This window comes from Squalius cephalus (assembly GCF_949319135.1).
Source record: "Squalius cephalus genome assembly, chromosome: 5".
In the NCBI taxonomy this organism is placed as follows: Eukaryota; Metazoa; Chordata; class Actinopteri; order Cypriniformes; family Leuciscidae; genus Squalius; species Squalius cephalus.
In genome coordinates this window covers 42,626,458-42,648,067 of record NC_137126.1, presented here as the reverse complement: position 1 = coordinate 42,648,067, position 21,610 = coordinate 42,626,458, and the positions used below count along the sequence as shown (strand labels likewise).

The window sequence follows — 21,610 nt, the reverse complement described above, 5'->3', positions numbered from 1 at the left end:
TTGATACATCTGATGCATGGCGTATGAATGCTTTCCAGCATCTTCAGATTGATCAACAGCCCTAGCTCTTATAGACTGTCAAGTCATCTTCATTTATATAGCGCTTTTAACAATGTAGATTGTTTCAAAGCAGCTTTACAGAGCTAAACGTATAAGGTAACAGAGTTTGTTTTGGCCTTATAGCGGTTCTTTAATAAAGTTATTTTCCAGCTAAAGTTAGTTTTGATTGATTCACTTCCGTCGCAAAGATCATTTGTTATTAAATTAGGGGCCGCTAAGACTGTCATTGTACATTTTTCTGTGATTTTATGCATAGTGAGTTTAGAACAAGACTACATTTTCATTTCTAGAAAATAAATTGCCAAAGCTTGCAAGACAGTAAAAAATATGCATAAAAGAAAGTTTATATTGCTTTGAACTCTGCTCTGAAGGGAGGGTGGTATCTTATGCTTTCAAAGCTAGCTTCCCTGCTGAAAAATTATTATGCTGGTTAGTGTTGGTCTAGCTGGTGTTCTCAAGCAAATAGGAGCTGGTGGAGCTGGTTCACCAACATGGTCTTGCGGGTGTGAGTTGGCTAGCTGTCTGTATCTTTTTTTTTTTTTTGTCTCCTTTTATCTTCTGTGATTCTGTTTGTTAACTGCAGATGTCATCACTAATGTTCAATCATCACTTGTGAATTTATTTCACTAACTGCAACACTGATTTTCTTGTTACTTTTACTCTTTATAGATTGGGACCATATGAAAGTGTTTGTTTAACACTTGGGATTTTACTGTGTACCAGTAACCAGCAACATGCGTTCCTCTTTATTAAATGATTTCTACAAATGTATTTGGAAAATTGTCTAAAATAACTATGAACACATACTAAGAAACATGATATGTAACGCATACACAAGTTTTGTTGTGGCCTTTTTGGGATCATATCAGCACCCCAAAGACAACATATGCTGGTTAACCCTACCTTTAAATATTGTCTGTATATTCAGCAGTTTGGGCTGAAATAATTTCAGAAGTTGAATAGGATAAGGGTTAAGTACAAACCTCTGGCTAGAATGCTTAAGGAATATCAATAGAGTCCAGTCTTAAAGGGATAATTCTTCCAAAAATGAAAATTCTGTCATATTTTTCTGTCTTTTCAAACCTGTTTATTTATTTTTTCTGCCAAAGACAAAAGAAGATATTGTTTGGGAACCCAAACTGTTTAGTTACAAACATTCTTCAAAATATATTATTTTGTGTTCCACAGATGAAAGAAAGCCATATAGGTTTGGAAAGACATGAGGGCGAGTAAATGATTTAAAATTTTAAATGGTCAGACTTTCCTTTTAAATATGAATGCCTACAATATTGATCAGAGTGAAATAGTTTGTGTATTAATTATGATGGAGAAAAAATGTGTTGTTCTTTGTGCTTGTGCAGGTCTTTTTTTTTTTTTTACAGGAATAGACACATACAGGCAGTAATATATATGTAACACAAAGGACAACATTCTGAGGGAAAATTTACTGGAAAGATGAAATTTAAATCCATGAACTTACAGCACTAATTGTTCTGTCTGTTGCCATTGCTTTTAAACTGATGTTTTAATGGGAGTGCTAATTAATGTTTCACACAAGCTTGGGGCATAGATCAAAACAATTAAACATTACAATACAACATAATCATCTAACCACAGAACTGTTATTAATACTGACCAACATAAAAAAAAAAAAATTATTTCAAAGACTTTGACACATCTATGTTCTTGTAATTAAACTCTTGTTCAACTGTGAATAAAATGGGAATGATACTACCCACGTGGTCTCAATTTCTCCAACCATTAAGGACCTCACAACAGTCTGATGGATCTGGAGTTACATCCTGTGGTGCAAAGCTGTTGAGTTTGCTGCAAGTAATAAAACAATCGAGAGAGACTTGCTGTGAAGTGAGGAAGTAAATATCCTCGGTATTCTGTATCAATCTATGTCTCAGCAAGAGCCGAGGAGTTGTCTTTGTGATTGTGAGGGCACTGTTAATTACTTTAAGTTTAAATGGCAGGAGTATTCTGTCCTATCTCAGAATAAATACATTAAATATCCTCACAGCATGCACTGAATATGCTCTACTAATTAGAGAAAATGATGACTGGCTATTAAATGATGATTGGCTATGACTAAGCTATTAATTGAATTGGTCTGTCTTTTTTAACAGAATCTGCCTTTCAAATAATATTGCAATACAGATTCTATTAAGATTCAGTTGACATCTGCCCTTGTCCGAAGAGTTTTGATAGTTTTTATATTTGCATGTTGCATGTAATTATGCATAATTTATTGTTACTACAGTAACTACATGTAACAGGTGTAGCAAGGACACTGTAAAATAAAGTGTCACCATGATTTGCAATTACATTGTAATTTACATTGTACTTATTTTTTGATGTAAGTTCATAGTTAAAGCTGCAGTCCATAACTTTTTTGGGTTAGAAATGATCCAAAATAAGTTTTGGAGCAAGTACATCACCAGCCAGTGTTCAAAACTATCTGCTTGCCTTAGCTCGATTCAAAACGGTAAATAATATTTTTAAGTGGTACTGGTGGATTTCCGTGGGAAATTCGAGCATGTCTTTGTGTCATTACCTCACATCTGTACACATAAAGAAGGTGTCTCGACTAGTAGTCTATGTTGCGTGTGAGGATGTTGGAGGTGGAGATTTATAGCCTTTTCTCACAGCACTTGATATAATTAAACTTATCAATTTGATGGCGGATCCAGAAAGGTTCAAACAACAATCACCAGTGACAACTGGAGATTCACCCGTTGTAAAACGCAAAAGACTTCGGACTTCTGAGTGGCTACAGAAAAAAGAGACTTCAACTGGGCCCATGCGAAAACAAGGATAAATATCGGAAGGGCATTAAATGTAGTCATGCAATGCAGATGTTGTTAACATTAACAATTTGAGAAAAAGTATAATTTGCACGGTTTGACGTGATATGATAAGCGATCGTTAGATTTAATCAGCGCGATTTACTGCAATGCTTTTTTTCCCTTAGTTGGTCAGAACAAAAGTGGATGTTACTTGTTCAGATGACATTTTCTGGTGAAAATTCTTATGTTGGTCATACTTCCAAAAAGTAGAATCTGTGATTCCGAATGACAGTATCCACACCGGCACAGTGACTGACAGCCTCACATTCTCCTCAAAACATTGGATTCATCCGCGCTGTGCCATGCCGGGGCACAACCCACATAAAGTTGATAATTCCGCAAATAACTACAATTGCAGATTTCGAACAGAGATGGCGACAAAGAGGAAAAACTACGGACTGCAGCTTTAAAGACACCTAATATAAAGTGTGACCAACACACTTGTTTATTCATATCTGGTTAGTGTTATTTTTAATCTGTTCGGTGTAATTTTTTGGTTGACTGAATGAACACTGATTGTAAAGTGAACTTGTCATCTTGATATTCTTCAAAACCATTTTGATTAAATTTATGAGCCCCCAATTTGTACAGGAGAGGAGCTGGGCCATGATGTCTGATGTATTATCATTATGAACAGCATGTGAGGTCACTGAATTATTTAGCAAATGTTCACTAGAAAGGCATGAACTGACTGTTTATAAATAAATATGTGACCCTGGACCACAAAAGCAGTCACATAGGTCACAATTTTGAAATTGAGATGTATACATCATGTATTTGCACTGGAATCTGAGGGTGCCAAAAAATTGAAACATTGAGAAAATCCCATTTAAAGTTGTCCATTTATGCTCGCAATTATGCTGCATTCACTCACAAAAATAAATGTTATATTATATATATTTACGGTAGGAAATTTCCAAAATATCTTCATGAAACATGATCTGTACTTAATATCTTAATGATTTTTGGCATAAAGGAAAAATCGATAATTTCGACCCATACAATGTATTGTTGGCTATTGCCACAAATATACCCGTGCGACTTGTGACTGGTTTTGTGGTCCAGGGTCACATATTATGATGAAGAACACTCTTTGACCTTTTCCTCACCAATAATGTTTTCTTTAGCTGAATGCAGTGTTACTACAGAGCTTCAGAAGCATTAATATAATTTTAAGTTCCAGTTTATTAACAAAGACTAAAGACAAAATGCGCACACCCAAAGGGCAAAAAGGGTAACACTTTACAATAACAGTACATGAATAATCATGTAGCCTACTAATGCCTGAATTAAAAAATGAACTCATGATTAGTGAAGACATGAACTAATCATGAACCAATGAAGAGCTATCCTTAACTACGACAGCAGTCAAGTATTCATGCATGAATAACAGCAGCCTCAAGCGGGTCGCACACCGGACGCGCAGCTCAGCGCCGCGCCGCGCCACGTCTAGGACAACTGTCACCTGAAAATCCGATAACATCAGCAATTTTCTGATTTCTGTAAATAAATCTAAAACTAAATGTATATTACAGCACAGGGTTAAGTCCATATATACATTAACTACGATTTGAGACACATAAATGTAAATTTAATATATTTAAATGGCGCTCTGTGGCGCGGCAGGATTTTGAACACGGTCCTGATGAATGTTTGATAGTTAATGCATTATTTAACATTTGGGGGTAAACTAAATCAATCAGGCTCTCTAAGAATAAGTTAAAAAGAATTTTAATTAAACGTGATTTAATACTGTCATAAAATAAAGCCCTCCGGTACCCTGCTTCCACCTGGGTCGTTCTGGTCCATCGGCTCTCCGTCTGTGCTGAGGGCTCCACCTCCATCAGCTCTGTTGCCTTCGCTCATCCAACACCAAGGGTTCACCAATCTCGGTCCTGGAGGGCCGATGTCCTGCAGAGTTTAGCTCCAACCCCAATTAAACACACCTGAACCAGCTAATCAAGGTCTCACTAGGCATACTAGAAACTTTCAAACAGGTGTGTTGGAGCTGGTTGGAGCTAAACTCTGCAGGACAGCGGCCCTCCAGGACCGAGATTGGTGAACCCTGCCATAACTCCTTCCTCCAGCAACGCAGCCTGGGTTGCTCCCTGGCGCCTCCCACCTTCTACACCACCCTAGTTTGCGCAGTTGTCACATCTCCCGGATTCCTGCCTTCCACCAAAACCTCCTTTCTTCGAGCTGCTGGCACGAGGTTGCACCTTTCCGGGAGGGGGCGTACTGTCACAATTCTGTTCTGTTTGGACTTTGTGTTATGTCACTGCTGTTGTCACTCTTTGTTGCCATGGTTATTGATTTGATTTGATTATCCTGTTCAGCTGTGTTTCCTCGTTATCTAGTGTATTTAAGTTTATGTTTTTCTGCCTTTAGTTGTCCGGTCTATTGTTGTACTCATAAACATACTAGATTGTAGTGCAAAGTTTTATTGTTTATTGCATTTCATTAAGCCAATTGCACACCAGAAGAGAAATGAAATGACACTCCGTGGCTAATGAAATGGAAGTCTCGCACATTCACAGAATAGCTTACTCCTGCGTTAAAAAAATAAGGACTTTATTTTAAAAAAAGTAAAAAAATGATTTTAAAACTAGGGGTTGATATACTGAAAATAATTAGGTTCAATATTTTAAGTGGGATACCGATGGTTATGTTTATGGTTTTACAGCATTAGCATTTAGATTACATTTATCTCACCTAAATGTTAGCTCACTCATTGAATTTGTGTTTTTACAGTGGGGTAATTTTGTTGCTTAAGAGTTTAGGTGTATTCTGCTAGTCCAAACTGATCTGCTGTAAAGCCCCCCTGAATGTTGAACCTTTTCCTGTGGTTACTTGGGGTGGATGAGCTGAAGTTCATGGAAGTGCCATGCAATGTCCTGGGGCCCGTTTTTCGTACGTTGCTTAAAACATCCTAGATCAAATGAGACATCCAAGATGATATCATCGTGCTAATCATGATCCGGCAAATTAGGTTCTTCGAACACACTTGCCGGATATGATTAGTATAGCTGGATTGAGTTATCTGAGATAATTGCGCGTTCATTCGCTGGTTAAAAGGGGATATGTATCGATAGTAGAAACATTGATCAGCAACACTGCTATTGGCTGCTCAGCGTGGCCAAAGAGCGCACTCAGTTTTTTCCTCAGCAGAGCAAGAACTAATAGTCGAAGTTTATTCGGAATTTTAATGTTTAATCAAAACGCCAGGGAACACCTCAAAGTCTGCAAATGCCAGGAGAGAGGGCTGGCAAAAAGTAGCAGACAATTTAAATCCGTTAGAAGTGGCCATGTTAGATGTTTTTAACACTTATTAGCCTATATATTTGTATTTTAATAATTGCATAATTACTTTGTTCATTGTAATGTCAGAGTCACCACACTAGAACATGGGAACTAATAAAAGTGAAGTACAAAAATATTCTACATAATGGTAATTTTTAGTTATATTATAGTCTCTTTTATAAAAGGCACTGTTAAATAATTGGTTGTCTGTTTATAAAAGCAACCAAGAAAAAGGCTGATAAAAAAAAAAAAAAAAAAAAGAACAGAAAAGATCTTAGTAGCCTACACTATAAAATCATTTTTGCTGCATTAAATTAAGGCCGTATAGTCATTTCAACTGTTAAATCTTGAGTAATGATGAATTGCTTTGACTTGTGAAAGTGAAAACTGATAAACTTATGTTAATGTAAAAATATTTTGCCATGAGTTATTGATCTCATTTTTCCCGAGTGTAGTTCATTGTAATGACATTGTGTTTTCCTCTTTTGTGCACTTTTACATAATACACCAACACTTGTATCTGTTCCCAAGAAAGTGGTGGCTGAAATATGTGCAGTAAGTGGACATTTTCTAACTTTCCAAAGGAAAGAAAGTATAAGACTTTGTAATATCCATTTGTTTCCATTGCACTGGACAGTGAATAAACCCTCTCAGATAACTGTCATATGGAGGAACTAGCCTACCTGCAAGTGCATAAATAACTTTACTTAATTTATACTTGTATGCTTTATGGCTGCAATATAAGTTGCAGGATTCCACATCTACAGAAAGGCCTACAGAAGAGTCTGCACAGACAGAGGAGACATAGCTTTTCCTTTTTATTTGTTGCATGAGGCATGTGTCTAATATCTGTTGTTGCAGGCACTTGACCACTGGCTTTTCTTTACAAAGAACAACTGAAATAAAACTCAAGGAACTAAGCATATTTGTCTTTTATTAAACATTTAATGAAAAGTGGGGTTTTTTTTGGGCAATGTTGTGTAATATGGCACATGCAACAATGTCACAGGCCCTGTCAGGTGTGCAACCCTCAGACTTTTCAGACACTGAAATCTTCCCTTTAGTTAGCCAAAGTTCATATCATTGTGTGCCCTTGTCCTGGCTAGAGCTGCATTGTAACTGGTTTGGGTCAGGGAATGGGGTCATAAAACACCTGTCTGCAGGCAGGAACATGTCATAATCACCTATGAAAAAATGCAGTTCTGTTAGGATCAGCATAAGTGTATGTAATACAGTGAGCTTGATATTTAATTGTGGAACTTTCCTTACCACTTTCAAATAATGTGCATAAATGTGAATCTCTGAAAATGCTTAAGTCATGCACAGATCCTGGCCATTTTGCTTTCACTTTTGTGATATGATAGATTTTAGTCAACTGCCTTTTTTTATTTGATATAATATTACTAATCTGGAATATTAAGAATCAAGAATAACTGGGCAGCACATTTACATTGTGAACCCCCTTTCTGTTCACATAATCCCCTTCATTGAGGCCTTGATGGCAGTCTATGGTTTAGCCTATAGTCTACCAATCACGTTAGTGAAGCCTGAGTGACATATACTGTAATCAGCATGGTCATGATTGCATGATCTTCATAAAAAATTATGATAGCCTAAAAAAAACTGCTTTACAACATTGGGTCTTAAGTGGCTTGGAAATGCCACAAAAAAACTGTTTTTTAAACCTAAAAGCGCCAGGTAAACTCCGAATGACACGACAGACAGCACTTTCCATCAAGTTCTCCGCATCTCCAATAGTGTAAAGGAAAGAGCCACTCGCAAATAATAATAGGGAAATGCAAACAGTTTGTGCAGTAAAGCCCGACTCCGACAAGTCGAAAATAAATGTGCGTTTCCAACAAATTAATAATGTAAACGACAATCTCACGAGTCACGAGAAAAAATATCTCAGAAAGTGCACTATCGCGCTGCGCTGGACTTCCCGCATCAGCTCCGCTTATGAAGCCGCAGTCTAATCCTGTTTACATGAAATAAGCCTGCTCCCGAGCTTGCGCACCTGTTAAGCTTGCACACCTGTTGCTATGACAACAAGTCTAGGATGAGCTTCAAAGAACCAAACAATCCAAGATCATGCCAAATCGTCAACAATCAAATCCAGCTAACTGAGTTAGCGACGTACGAAGAACGGGCCCCTGGTGTCTTGATCACCGTCCGTAAATTCAGTTGCTCTGGTCTGCCCTTAAAACCGAGGTGTTGTGCAGCTGTTGCGAGCAAAATGGTGTGCTCTGAGCAATCATCAAGTACAGCAAATGTGTTCAAAGCTTTGTGCTAGTGATGGATGGTAACCTTAACAACTTTCAGGAACATTTTCCCACCGCAGCGAGGTTGGTCTAAGTAAAGAGTTTTTGTGGTGAAGTTGTATAGGCTATTGCTCTCACTGATAACCTCACTTTTCCTTTGGTTGATGTTGTGGATTATGGAGAGGTATTTGGTTTGGTAAAGGTGGCAAGGCCTCTTTAGGTCACAGTCTTTGGCCATGCACCGTTTATTGTCTTTGATCCAGCCAACCATTTGCTCTTTGGTTAATGCTGTAAATGTGGTACACTGGCTGAGGTGAAGTTCGGTACAGATGTCTTTGGGCTTGGTATAGGTACTTTGGGATGAACTGCCTTGGGTTTGGTTAGTGGTTCTAAGACCTGTCTTTGTTTGCTTTGGTTTGTTTGCTTGGTCCCCGAATTGCTGCCCTTTGATCTTCGCTGCATCTTTAGTTCTCGCTTTGTGGCTCTTGTCTCGTCAATTGGGTCAAATTCCATACAGTTGGCTTCTAGCTGCAGCCAATCTGCAAACTCGAAGAGGGAGAACTTAGTCTTATCTGGGTTTCTCTTGAGGTGATGCCTGGTTGGGTATGTTGTGAACAAGGAATGTCCATCAAGTTTAGTGGTTACATTGGTATGGGTTGTCATTAGCATATGCACGTTTGTGGGTGTGTGTGTGTGTGGTTTTTAATCATTTACACACACAGCTCTGGCAGGAATTAGGAAGAAACAACACACAAACCATCTCTCTATGCTTGAGCAAAAACTAAACTAAAAGTTATATTTGCATAGTCACCCGACAATGCTGTGGTTTGACTGGCATGAACACTAGACTCCTGTCCAGCAGATGACGCAGCTGACCTCTTCAACATGATGGATAGTTATTTTAGATTTATTTATAACTAGAGTTGGGAAGGTTACTTTTAAAATGTATTCCGCTACATATAACAAAATACATGCTTTAAAAAGTCATTTATAACGTATTTCGTTAGATTACTCAAGTTTAGTAACCTAATCTAAGATATGTCTAATCTTAAGGTATGTAACACAAAGGAGCATATTAACTTGATGTCTTATTTTTATGTTTACCACTAAATATCTACCAGTCATCAGATTTAGTCTTCCTCTGCATTTTATTTCAGTTTATATCAGTTTTCCACAGCATTTCTAGAGTAAAACAATAATTTAAATGCACCAATCAAAATAAATTCAATATTAATTAACTGCAATAAAGACCAATGTAATTTTAATGCAATATAAGAATATACTCAAAGTGCTTATCATTCATAGCGTTTTTCAAATTTGAGTAGACAGCTACTTGAATTTGCAGTAGAAAAAAAAGTAGAAATTAAAGCAAGTATTATATTCATTTTTACTCTTAAATGTTTTAATATTTACGTTTACTCTCCAACTTGAGCCCAATAAGGGCGATTGTAGAAAGAGAGTGTGCTCAAAAGTAGCCCTGCCTGACTAAATAGTCATTCTACCAGAGCACTTGAAGGCAGGGTGGTGTTGTATTTCAAGAAGAGGGATTTAATGATTGGATAGAGCTTCAATGAATCCAAAGTCTTGCATGGATCTTGGAGATAGTTCTGTATTTCATCTTCTGCTTTGGTGCTTGTCATCTCTGTATTCTCAAAAGAGAATAAGTTGTCATCCATGTCCCCTGAAATCTGTCCATTTTTAAAAAGTGGTCAGTTCAGCAGAAGGCACAATGTCCAGAAGAGCAGCCTCTTAGACCTTTATCCTTCTCATATTTTCCCTCTCATCTGCAGGAAGCCACCACTAATTGAAGTGTGTGACCGTCTAAGTGTGGCCGAACTGCACCCTCATTAAACTGCATTTCTCAAGGAGTACACAGCAGTTCTGAAACCTCTCACTGTTTTCTTGACTTTATAATACCATTCTTGGCCTGAAAGCCAAGCTGACTGAAAAGATCTCTCAAGTACAGTTCTCGACAAACATGATCTCAACTTTTGTCCAGTCAATTGTCATTGAAAAACTTTTAAGAATGTTTTATATTTTATTGCTATAACAATGAATTGGATTCAGAGCTGTTAAGCTTCAAAACAAATCCAAACGTGCCAAATCCAATACAATAGATTTGTTTAATGAACGGACCAAACTTTAAGTGATTACTTCCCTGATAATCCTCTCTATGGAGAGACTACCGCCACAACAGAATATCTGAGTCAAACTTGACAGTCAAGTGTGTGTTTCCCCCAAAAGCAAATATGGACGCAAGTTCTGTCATTACCAATAGAGTTCAATGGAAATTACAACCAAAGTTAACGATGCTTTTGGGAAACACACCCCAGATATATCAGATTTGTGAATAAATCATTCACACTGGTTTTGTAAACCAAAACAAATGATTCATTGAAAAGATCAACACAAAATAATCAATTTGTTCACAAACTTGCATAAACGTGCCAAGATGATCTATATACCTGAACATTTTTAAACAGTCAGAGAATCAATATTTGCCTCATTGGTTAAAAATTCCCTAACAGTTTATATTAGGCTACTATTAAATGAAACAAATGAGATTAAAATTCAAAGAAATCACTTTGATAATCAAAAATACTTTTCGGATGTAACTGTAATTTGATTATCATCTATTTAAAATGTAACTATAATGAAATACATTTACTCATATTTAGTTTTTTTAAATACGTAACGTCATTACTCCCCAACCCTGTTTATAACACCATATTGCCCTTACAGTCACCAAAATCGACAATTCCTGTTTTTGTACTGAATATTACACTATTTGTTATAAAGGATTTATCTGTGCAAGTCATTTTTCAAAAATGCACGTGCCCTCATAATCCTTAATCAAAATAACTTCACCTCCCTCTTGCAGTGACATCTCTTCTCTTCTCTGATGACGTGTTCACTGGCACGAAGGCAGGACAACCTGTCACTCACAGGAGATCGACCAATAGCAATCCACAACCATCCAATCAATTCCCAATGGACAAAATCAAGTTCCACCCTACATTTTCTCTTCAGGTTCAAGAAGCCGTTTCACTTGGATATATGTCACAACAGGGAAGAAACGACTACTGAAACTTCCGTTTTATCCTGACATTAAATACATCGTAGCTTTTTCTGCATGTGCAGCCTTCAGTGTACTTCAACTAGTGTATGTCATACAATTTCTTGGTATATTTTTGTACTGTTGATTATTTTCTCATTTAAACTAGACAGAGGACACTTTGAATCCATTGCTTTCTGTCGCAGAATGTAAAGGAAAAACACACGAGTTTGTGAAAGTAATCTCTGTTACTTAGCAGAAATTGATGCATGTATATATTGCTGCAACAACATGTTATTAGTAGAAAAATCTTACTTTTCCCAAGTTCACTAACAGGTTTTAATGTGGATGTCTTTGTGCATTAATTTAAGGTTCCTCTTTGATCTTAACTAGCAAAATGGAGATCTCTCATTTGGGATCAGGGTTTCATTCTGCACAAACAGAAGCTTCAGGTGTTCTTTGTTATGATGCCTTGTATATTGCTTTTAGAGGGTAAGGATAAGACATTCATTGCAATCTTTAAGTGCACATCCATCACAAGATCAGTAAACATGCTTGAAAGAATAATATTATTCAATCCAACTTAATCAAAGGCTGAAACTGAAGGCTTTTTCTTAAATCAAGCACAAGCTACAACACCGAAGCTTGTCTTCTTTTCATGTTAGGTGTGCAAATTTCAAAATGTTTTGAAATCTGCCTGACCCCTGCTTTTTATGTTTCTAGAAGCTTGAAAGCTCCGGTCCCCAATTCAATGTAACTGCACAACAAAGAGTCAACAGAATATTTTTCAAAACATATCCTTTTGTGTTTCACAGAAGAATGACAATTTGGCAAACATGAGGGTGAGTAAATATTCACTTTTGGAACATATCCTTTAAAAATGAACAAAATTGCTACAAGTGTTTTCACCAATGGTCATGCACAGCTTGACCTTAGTTCAAGGTAAAACTAAAACTATAATGTAATAAAAATTGGATTCATGGGTTGACTAATGCTGCCTCTTATATGTTGGACAGAGCCATTCGCATATCACCAATTACTTCCATAGCCATGGAATGAAAGAGTTGTGTTTTACGTAATTCATTCTCTGCATTTTGTAAGTATTTTGTTTGATTCACCAGTTGCCATGGAGTCACAAAAATGGCAACACCAGTGTTTTTGCATGGTCAAACGTTTGTGTGGTGGTAAATTAATATAATGTCTAATATCTAAAACTTATTACATATGTTGTTTTATAAATTCCAACTAATTAGCAGAGTACATGTTTTTCAAATGATTTGCATTTACATTAAGCAATAATAAATACCAACTGTCATATGTTTGTTGATAAAACACTAGGCCTACATTTTATTTGTTTCATTTCGGCAATTAAAGTAGGCTAATTAAAATCAACTAACTTTTTTTACCCCACCAGGCAAGTCCTCAGTACCCACTTAGTATAGCTCACAGTTCAAGGTTCAGTTGGTTGACACAGGTTGTTGACTCAAGAACATTTAAGTCCATAAGCAACCATTATAACAGAGGGGATACTGTATGAATCTTTTGAACTTTGGTATATTTCAGCATATATGCTGTACAAAACTAAAGAGAGTATTCAATGCAAATGACAAAATCTTCTAAGTGCCATTCACAATCTCTCTACTTTGACTCTGCTAATAGCAGAGACATCTTTCTGTATATTCTATGAAAAAACATATAATACAATTTATAGCCAGAACCACATTGGAGATTCAATTCAAAATGCATGTAGGTGAAAAGGAGTCCATCAGTACATCAAGTTAAACTAAATGAAAATGAGAAATTTAGCCAAATGTTGGCAACTAGCTACGATAAAATGTTTAAGGGTTTTTATATTTTATTTTATTTTATTTCAGTTTTTTTTATAGTAACAAAAGTTTATGTCAATGTAAAACAAATTAAATGTCCTCTTCATTTCGGATACAACTACACTGCTTTGTTGCACTTTTATTTGTTATTGTGCAAACTGGGACAGTTATCGTGTAAATTGTTCCACAGAACAATATGCAGTAAAAATGTAAAAAAGTAAAAAAGATCAGACTGAAATGTCAAAGAACTTATTAAAAACTTAAGCTACCTTCACACACAGTAAGTTTGTAGCTATTTTCATAGTACAATTCCATTGTGAACTGGTATTGCAAATAGTTTCCTGTTTTTGTTGTGTTTGTGCGTAGACTATATATGCATCAATTACAAGATCATTCTACTCCCTGACATCTCACAATTTGTGCTCACATGCACTCAGGCACACAACTGTTGATTTTTTTATTTTTAATAAATGTCAACAAGGGCTTGCAGTGAGTTTTGCACTGATTTGCAGGAACAGGAACAAGCGAGAGAAATACGAATGAAGCAGAGCTTGGGGAGATGTAGCCATCAGTTTGATGTTTTTTGGCTGCTGCTTCTCTTGCCCTCCTCTTGCTATTTCATTGGCAGTTACTCATCGCTGCTCTCTTGCTAGTCAGGACAGAGCACACATCTGATGACAAATGTTTGTTTTCTGAAAAATGTGTGTCCTATTGCAGGGTTTTTTTTTTTTTTTTGTATATTGGTTCAAACATCTCAAATGATTCCTAATCTAAAACTAAAAATCCAATTTCATCATATTTTGTTTAGCCCCAACCCTAATCAAACACACCTGAACAAGCTAATCAACGTCTAATAGCAAGGCATCGCATTTTTTTAAATCAGGGTCGGAGCTAAACTCTGCAGGACAGCACAGCGGCACTCCAGGACCGACGCTGCCCATCCCTGCCCATGCATGCGGTGGGGGTGTTGGGAATTGAGAATGAATAGGGAAAAGTGAAGTGAGAAGAGGAAATGCCTCCATCACGCTATATGATTGGATATATTATATATATATATATATATATATATATATATATATATATATATATATATATATATATATATATATAGTATAATATTCAAGTATACTAGTATAAATCTCATCAAGTTAGTTTTTTAAGCATTTTTACATTTATTCCAAAATAATAACTAAAGGCACAATTTAACAATTTAAACAATATATTTTATTTGTGAACTGATTTGTGATCTTTTTAATAGTCAACCTATTTTAATCAGTTATCAAGCTCAGTAAACACTGTCACAGACACGAAATCTTTAAAAAATAAAACATTGGGTCAACAAAAAAAAATATGTTAACGTTTTCCACTAGAATTTTTATGTTAAGACTGCTGGCAGAATTACATTAATTCAAAGCGATGTTTTGAGTACGGTGAATTACTTTTTTTTGGCCACAATAAAACGCATTTCTAAGTAACACGAACTTAATAATTTTCAACATGAATGCAAGTAATTAAATTGATCCAACATAATGTTTTAAGTTAGGTGAAGCAGTTTTTTGGCCACAATAAAACACATTTCTAAGTAACATGAACTTAATAATTAAGTTGATCTCTGCAAGAGTTAAGTTGAGCCCTTTTGATTTTATTTGAAGTTGATTACTCTTTTAAACATACATGTAACATTCATCTTTTAATATATTTCCCTTTCAAAACATTTAAATGAACTGTATTACCATGTCCTTTCTAATACAACGTAAAGCAAACATTTTCTTAGAAATCAACCTATGTACTCACTTCAAATCAAACATTCAATTTAAATGTATGGTCACTACACTGTCATTGGACAGGAACACAGAAAACATTCCATCACTGGATAGGTTTCGTTCGTTTATTTAAAGTGTGGTTTATGTCAGCTGAATGTGCGGAACGCTTTTCAGAGAAGATAAGGCAACGTTATTTTAGTACAATTAACACCCAGCGGTAACTCAGGGAAAAAAATCTCTGAATGCTTCACGTGAAACTTCGGTCTTCCGACCTATTACCATCGTGTCAATTCTCTATTAGTTTTGATGGTAATATCAGTTTTGATTAGCGTTAATATGCGCGAGGGAGGGAGCAAGACAGTTAACGCTAATCAAAGACATAAAGACAGTTTGAAGACTGTGTGAGAGTGCGCGCGCGCGGCCGGAGGAGGGTCTCTCTCTCTCTCTCTCTCTCTCTCTCTCTCTCTCTCTGCTCGTTCTCTCCTATGGTTCTCTCAGTAAAATGCGCGGGCGCCTGTCACAATTGTAAACAATAAAAACGAAATTTGGAAAACTAAAACGGAATTCATAGGGCCCTACATAACTCCGACTTGTTTTGTAGGCTATCTGAACAAATAGCGTAGCTAACTAGCTAACTTTACCTCGGCACACAGACTAACGTATACTATCAACACTGCTCAAATTTCAGAGTAAGGACTTCCAGATTTCGGTATTCGGTTACAGTAGGCTATCACCAACAGAATCCTGAGCGAATGCGAATATGTGTAAGCATAAAATTACTTACCATTCACCACATTACGCTTCAGCGAGTTTCAGCTGTGGCCACACTCGTCTGGCCTTAAACATGCGCACGGAAACTGCTGTGGACCGTTTACACGTCATCAAATTGTTTTTTACATTAACAGAACTTAAAATTAAATGAATTTTTGATCAACTGAAAATATTAAACTCTGACAAGTCATGATAGTATATTTAATCAATAGGCATAATTTGTGTGTCATCCCAGCTCAATAAAATAACAATTACAAGTAAAAAGTCTAACAGTATCTCAGAACTTGATTTTTTATTTCACAACAATATATATATTTAAGTAATGACTAAAGGTCCTCTGAATTAGTTTTTAGAGCTGATTGCTCACTAAAAATCCCTTCATCATGTCCATTTCAAGTCTGATTTTGATGTGACATAAAGCGGTGATATCTAAATGGCTGATTTGTTAATTACCTTTTAATTAGTCTTCCCATTAAACGCCATAATTTTCTTCATTCAGGCCAATTCGCGAATGTGCACGAAAACAAGAGGCAGGATTTAGCACAAGAACCAATCATATCCAACCATAACCAATCATATACAATCGTAGCACGATGGAGGCATTACCTCCTCTCACGTGACTTTCTCCCATTCATTCTCAATTACCCTCCATTAAACCCACAGAATGTTTTAGGGGGTCTGTTAAAATTCAATGGGTTCAGGGGAGGCAAGAGAGACGCGGACTCCCGCTGTAACTTTACCTGCTGGTGTCGCTGTTGGACAGTGTTACTTTAGAAAAACGAGTGATTTATACACTTTTTAATGTAACATTTTGTAATATTTGCATTGTTTTTGTTTTCTAATATGGATTATTTTCTCATCCAACTTTTTTGAGGAGGCAGTGCCTTCCTTGCCTCCTAGGAAACGGCCCTGATATATTCTACTGTACACTGTAACAGATGTAACAGAGTCATTTTGCAATCCCCTCTGCTTCAGCATTTCCCTAGTTGCATGTGCAGTTTTCCGCTCTGACTGTCTAAGGACTCTATGCCTTGATGACACTCAGCAGCACTTTAAAATCATGGAGTACTGCTGGACCAAAAACCCTGTTTCCACTTTATTTTTCTAGCGTTTAATGCAGAACACCAGCTGGTCGTATTATAATCCAGTCCTGTATCATATGTTAATGTCACACTTAACTAAATAATCACAAGTTAACACGTTGCTTTTTATTTTATTTCTTTATCATTTCAAACACCAAGACCACTAATACTAAAGCTCTGCTGAATTATTAGTATCTCTCTGCGGCTCTCTCATCTTTTGATTTGTCGGGCAGATCCTGACTGCGATATCAATTGCTTGACGCATCAATTTCTTTCCTCTGTTCATCTGCCCCGCATGTCTGGCAAAACTCAAGCATGTCTGGATGTACCTCACCCACACCACAAACCATGTCTAAATTATAATAAGAGCTAGTTAATGAGTTTAACAACCTCACCAATCATTTAATTGATGGTGCTTACCTGTTATTAGAAAGTCTTGTCAAGTTTGCTAGCAGGCATTTGTGTTTATATTCAAAATAAATCAAATGTCAAACTCTAGTGGCTTTCATTATTTTAAAAGTGCTTTCAAAATGCTTTAGATTGCAGTGTTGCCTAGCAGACTTCAACCAAATCCCACTTATTGTCTTGGAGTAAACCATGGAAATGGAATGAGAAACACTAATTATGGTGGTATGAGCTTTGTTATATCACTGACTCTAATACCTAAATAACTTATTTCATGGGGCTTGCATGCTTTATGATCTGACTGACTGACAGACAAAGAGCTCTAACACAAAAATATCCCCCAAAATATTGCTTACCTCTATCTGGATAAAGAGCTTAAGGCTATGAATATGAATGAATATATGAAATCAGTTAGTGTCCCTATCTGATTCCTTTGCTTGCTTTCAAACCTGAGCAACATTTCGTGGAAATATTGTAATGACACTTGCCTATCTAATTAAAACAGGTCATAATAAAAAAATAAAAAAATTCTAATCTCCACTTAAAGCTAGCAATATAAGAGACAGTAGGATTTCTTTTTAAAAGATGATGTTAAAATATCTCAGGCTATGAAATAGCTGCTTGACATAATCTATGTAAATATTGCAAAATATAAATCAGACATCAGAGGAAGCTTTCACACAGGGGATGCAAATCTAAATGCACCGATGACAGCTGTGTCTGCACTACTAAAGATAGAGCAATAATCAGTATGACCAATATTTCTTCTTCAATGTTTATTTATTCCTCAATACCGGGTCTACTGATTAATCGAACTATCTACCCAGCAATACTGCGGTACACCAACAGGATACCACAAAGGTTCAGATAAAGCTACACTTAGCAGGTAAACTTATTTATTTTATTTTTTGCAATATTTTGTAATTATTGTGCCAAAAAGCAGTGTAAATAAACCAATAATTAAAATGTAGGAGACTAAAATAATCAGTAGGTAGGACTATTGATTATAAAACATTGCTCAGCTCAAAATATAGGCTAAACAATGAATCCTATTATTATATGTTTTTGTGACTTGCATTAAGGTTGATGTTCACAGAGCAATGACAGTCCAGGTATATTAGAAAAGTTGCGAGACTGCAAAGCACAATTTACCTGAAACAAGCACAACTGGAACTTTTGAATTTGTGTCTAGGTGACTGTTCTGCACAAAACCATCAAAGCCCGTATCATTCATCACTTTAAACGAATCCCCAAACGATATCTCGAGCCATTACAAAAGAATAAAGCAGACAAAATATCATTATGTTTAACTTACCTGCAAACGGGGACTGTAACTTAGGCTACACGTTTCACTCCTGTGCCCTGGCGTCAAACTGTAAGTAAATGTCTTTAAGTTACTTTTAAATGTAGCTTTAAACAACAATGTTTTTATATGCAGTCGGTATAAAATAATATTCCTCTGTCTCGACGTTCATAAATGAACTTGAAGGACGGCTGGTGATCACGTCGTGTTATTGGCTTCTCCGATGATCCGCTCTGCGCTTCCAGTGAAGCTCTGAGTCAACAAGTAACGCGAACAGGAGAGCCCTTTCAATCATATTCACAGCATCCCTCAGCCCCTCCACGCGCTGTCTCTCGTGCACGCCACGCCGTTCTGCTGCTCCCACCATCATAAGAACTCACAAGGTCTGAAAGACAGCAGACCTCTGCAAACACCAGCACAATCATTCTTTTCTGTCTTTTAATAATCGTAGATGTAATATCTTGCTCATTCTACATAACATGTAGAAACATATGGACAATATATATATATATTAAAATAATTTTCTATTATTAAAATATAAAAATTGTTGGGTGTGATTTTTCTTTAGTTTTACTATATTGCCATTGTTGCCACTGTAGGGATGGAAATCACACACTTCCGATTCCAATTTATCTCAACGATTCCAGTTGGTTAATGGTTCTATTAGGCTACGTCTATTTGTACTATAGCCTATTTGAAGTAGAAATATTTTGGAGCAAAAATACACTTATTAATTGCATTTAGGCTACTACCCTCATGCAAACGTTGCTTAATGAGATCATTGTTGTGTTTGAAATCGCCCCCTGTACTCTCACTCACTATCACTATAGCTACATCTACTGACTAATATAATCCATTTGAAGGAGTGAATGAAAACGAGTGAGTGGCTAATTTCAATAAGTACTTTCTTAACGAGCGCTAAAAGAGTAGGTAGCCTACTTAATAGCCAGATCTCGTTAAGTATAAGTACATCATCCGCCATGTTGACGTTTTCATGTGACCTACGACGTTATCACAAGCGCAACAACTTAAAAGATATGAGCGATAGGTTTAAGTCATCTATCTGTAAATATCCTGATATTGACGAAATTTGCTCATTTTGTGTCTTGTTGAAGAAACAGCTGTCCATTTATTTTGTGAATACATTTAAGGTTGATTTAAGTTCTTAGATTTTAAACCCTACTAATGTGACCCAGTTTTATCCTTAATGATATTATTTTTATTACGAAAACCCAAAATCGTCATCTCTTGAATATGTTGTTAATTTCTTTATTTTATCCACAATTTTTCACCTACAAGCAAAAGTTGCTTATATCTCCTTTATGTTTCCCTCTTTTTCTTGTTGAATTTACCTCTTGTTTCATCCCTCAGGCTTACTAAATAACAAATAACAACAAAAAATACATTTTTTTATGTATCATGATGAATTGTTTAAAGATATTTAACCTTGTCATTGTTCTTTTTTCCTGTGTATAAAATCTCATATTATGATTTATGCAAACCCATTATTTATTTATTTATTTTGTCATTATGATTGTTCATTGTTAAATATACAACCATGGTATCTTTCCCTGATCTTGTATATAACTAAGTTTGCCAATAAAAAAATGATACCAGCGACAGGTGCACTAACACCTCACAACATCAGTAACTCGACAGCCCTACCTAGAATGGTTTTCCACAGCGTTTGTAATGTTTGTAATGTCTGCACAAAGGAGATGGGCAGCTGCTTGAAGATCTCGCCTTTGGAGAAAACTGTTGATTTTATACTTGAAAATTACAATAATTAAAATAAACTACAACTTAATATTTAAATAGATTTTGTTATTCATTTCTGTAGTATACTCACTCAAAGCTTTCTTCAGCCACTCTCCACCGGATAAACACACATCTGTTCATGTCCCTGTAACATCCAGACAAGATTCACATTACCTCAGAGATTTATGTGCTCAATACTACATTTACATGTTGAGGTTTTTGCTGATGTGTTAACTCACCTTTTATCCAACTTAAATGTTCCTCAATTTATCAACAGTTCAAATGGACAAATAAAATATAACTTATGTTTAGTTACTTTATAGATTTGTTTATTTGCCTTTCTGACAGCACATTTGTCTAATGTAAGCAGTGTTGACAACAGTGAATTATAATAGCACACATTCATCACTCAGATGTCTATGTCATGTTGTGATGTGCTCATCTGCAATACTTAGAGAAGATTTTCCTGTCAGATGTAAATAGACATTTAAAATGAGCGTCTTTAAGATGTAACATTATATGGTTTATGTAAATCCATTTTGGAGACGTAAACGTGTGCTTACTGTTGATTCTTGTTTTATTATGAGCTCTGTCGCGTTCTCTCAGATTCTCATCTGTTCTGCACAGAATTGTTTTTTAAAAAATGGGTGATTCCCTGGAGAATTGAGATTTAGCTGCTCCATGTCAACCTTTCTCTCTTGTTGTGGCAGCTAACCTATGCTGCTCCCACACCATAAATGCACAGTGTCAGAATCGCCGGAGCAACTTTTCTCTATATAACGAGACACATATGTACGCAATTTCCTGCGAAAACCACCCCGCCCGATCTAAAATATAAACACTTAAAATAGGCTTACCATAGTGAATCAGGGTAAGACAAAAACACATTTTGGAAGAAGGATTGATGATGTATTGGGATAAACTCCAGCCTTCTTGCGACCCTAAAGTACAAGCATGGAGAATTGATGGATGGTTGAAGTTAAATTGTGATTATTTTTAACAGTAATCCCTGAGCAACCAAGCCTGATGACAGAATATTACTTAAAGTTTGGTATATTGGAAATATTTTCTTAAATTACAATACATGCATATTAATTTGTAAAAAGTTACAGGGTGCAAAATATACTGCAAAACAGAACTGACTGTCATGCCTGATGCTTCCACTGTGCCACGT

At 36.1% G+C, this 21,610-nt stretch overlaps 1 protein-coding gene across 1 annotated transcript in view; it reads right to left on the bottom strand.

The window, feature by feature from the left end:
- Positions 1–18,897, bottom strand: part of npffr1l2 (neuropeptide FF receptor 1 like 2) — a gene marked incomplete at its 3' end in the record, with an annotated part of 45,197 nt that extends 26,300 nt beyond the window's left edge. The window contains exon 1 of the mRNA XM_079872361.1: positions 18,691–18,897. The remainder of the gene's footprint in view (positions 1–18,690) is intronic.
- Between the last annotated feature and the right edge of the window lie 2,713 nt (positions 18,898–21,610).